We start from the raw sequence: 3,016 nt of genomic DNA, 5'->3' as shown, positions 1-3,016 counted from the left end.
CAGTAAACAAACAACTTGCTTATCATTTTCAACCATAAGTCAAAACAGAATACCTCTTGTAGACAATGAATAAATGTCAAAGCCACCTTGTGGAACACAAACTGAGGACAAATGTATGAAGCTGAATTCTATACTATATATATTTTGCCTGGGGTTGTGGCAGTGAGCCAGGTGTAAATGTATATTACATTGCACAGTACAGCGTGTCATTTGCGGTCACATCACATGTGCAATGATCCATGGTCACATACTGTACTCCAAGCCCTTTTATTCATTCACATGCACTGATACATATTTGGCATGCTTAAATAAATATATTCTCCAATAGAGCTCATTGTGTTCATGTGTTTGGGTCCAGTTAATCCTATTGAAAAGGCTGTACCTATTTATTCAGCGACAGCACCTGCATGACTCACTTTTTAATACTGCAGTGAAGGGATCAGGTAGAGGACGAATGCCACACAGCTAATCTCATTTTACCCAATGTTTTCTCAGCAGAAAACAGTTGACCAGCATTTCAGTCGGATGCAAAAGCCTTATAATATATATTTACAGATCATGTCCCAATAGAGTGGAAATAAGGAAAAGATTCTGTTTTTTGTTTTTGTTTTTTGTTGTTTGTGCAAAAATAGTAAAATATTTTGTTCTTATGATGTTTTTGCTCATGCGACCACTAACAAGTTATTTAATTTCATGCAGCACACATCACTGATGACACTAGTGACAGCTTAATTTCACAATATTTTGCAAGGTTTAGTAGAAGGGTTCCACATTTTTGGAGCCAAAGCAAGGTGAGGTCTGGTCAAGTCTGAGATGGACAGAGAACTGAGTCGATGAAATTGAATCTGGGTCGTGGGTGGGCGGGGGCCCCTGTTTGACACGGTGCCGATGGACCAGCGAGCCTAGTATAATTATAGCCCTCCCCTGACCACACTCTGTACACGTGACAGCTTTCATTTCAATGGCAAGACCAAGCAGCAGTACTCCAACAGGTACTGCAACAAGTCAACCACTGCAGACCTGCAAGTTCAGCTTGCATAATATACAGATCTGTTCATTTATGATTTGCATAATCATTCTTCAAATTTATTATAACAAAGTGTTTTTATCAGGCATCAGTCAGTGTTGTAAGGCAGTCAAGTGCATTTGTTTTTGTACTCAAATGCATAATTAGATATCTCAAAACAAAGCATCCTCTTAACCCTTAGAAGCCTGAGCAAATTGGATTGATTTCTCATAGAAACATGGAAAAAAAAAAGGCAATGAGTAACTTAACAAGACAGAACCCAAAAATTAGCAGGGAATTAGTAAAAATCTACAAGAAAAATTACCTCAAATTAGCACAAAATGAAAAGAGATGTACGTACACGATTAATAATAATAGTAATAATAATAATATACTTTTCTTAATATTTTCCCCTTTATTTGATAACTTTGTAATAATTCTCCCTTTTTTAAAGCTAACTTTCAAGTTTTTTTCTTGTTACCTTTCACAATTTGTTTAAGCAGTTTCTGAGAACATTTCATGCCAAGTTGCTGAGTGTTTTTTCCCCCCATGATCCTAGAACCTTTCAACGGTTTAAATGCATGTGAAGGGCATCTGAATGCAGCGCAAGAGAAACTGATAGCAATCCAGGTTAAAGATGTTATGAACATTATCTTTCGACATGATCTGCATCTCCAGGCTAGTTCTCTACACAGACAGGTGTTGAATTTAATGTGGGAGAGAAGCTTTAAATATAGTCTGCCATAAAGGTGTTATTTATAGACCCATGCTATGTCATTGTATGTGTTTGCCAAGCTCATAATGTTACTTTTCCACTTTGACTAAAATGATTTCTTAAAGAGGGAACTGTGGATCAGCCTCACTACTCAGGGCAGAGATATTATATATTTTCCACAATCCTGGTCAATGTGACGTAAGTTGCTCTCAACTACTACCCAGTGTGTAGCAGCTGCAGCGTGACACTGTGCTATTCTGACACAGGTCAGTGCAGTTGGCGTAGATTCCTTTGCAGGGGTCAAGCTGCAAATATTTCAAAGCGTCCTGCAAGGCTACAAGTTGCAGCTCACTTCCTCTGACACACTGTAGAATATATGAAGACAGAAATGGTTGAAGTTCAACACTCAGGTTTAAAAAAAAGTAATTAAACTGTTCACACTGTTACCAAATAATCCATCTATTCCGAAAACCAGTGGTGTAATTTACGGAGGGAACACAAGGGACATGTCCCCTGCTTGTTTTCAGATGGCACTATTGGACTTTCACAGGCCAAAAGAAAGGAGATCTCTAAAAACTGCACAGTTTCAAGGTGGCCACCCAAGATTAGTATCACCAATTAAGTATCTGACCGAATGTCTCTCCTTCTGTTGTTGAGATATGGACAGCAAAGTGTTTTTGCAGAACATTATGATGTCACAGTGAAGTTGACCTTTGACCTCTTAGATATGAGATGTCATCATTTCATCATTTTATCCTATCCCATTTATGTGAAATTTTGGTGCATGAATTCAGTTTTGGCCCAAAACATGATTTATGAGGTCATAGTGATCTTGACCTTTGACCACCAAATTCTAATCAGTTCATTATTAAGACTAAGTGGATATTTGTGTCAAATTTGAAAAAAATCCTTAAAGCTGTCCTTGAGATTCACAAGAATGAGACAGATGCAAGGTCACAGTGACCTTTGACCTATGACAACCAAAATCGTATCAATTCATTGCTGAGTACAAGTGAACATTTGGGTGCTCTTGAGATATTGCATTCACAAAAATGAGACCAAAAAGGTCAAAGTGACCTTGACCCCCCCCCCCAAAAAAAAAAATTCAATTTATTCTTGAGTTCAAGTGGATGTTTGTATTAAATTTGAAGAAATTCCCCCAAGGCGTTCTTAAGATATCTCGTTCATGAGAGAAAGGCAGAGAGGCAGATGTATCCACCTCCCACCCCACCCCCACCCCTCCACCCTCTCACCCCCACCCCCAGCACACACAATTCAAATCAATAGACCGACCC

This window comes from Plectropomus leopardus, chromosome 13 (assembly GCF_008729295.1).
Source record: "Plectropomus leopardus isolate mb chromosome 13, YSFRI_Pleo_2.0, whole genome shotgun sequence".
Classification (NCBI taxonomy): domain Eukaryota; kingdom Metazoa; phylum Chordata; class Actinopteri; order Perciformes; family Serranidae; genus Plectropomus; species Plectropomus leopardus.
The sequence above is the reverse complement of the archived record's forward strand: the minus strand, read 5'-3'. Positions refer to the sequence as shown.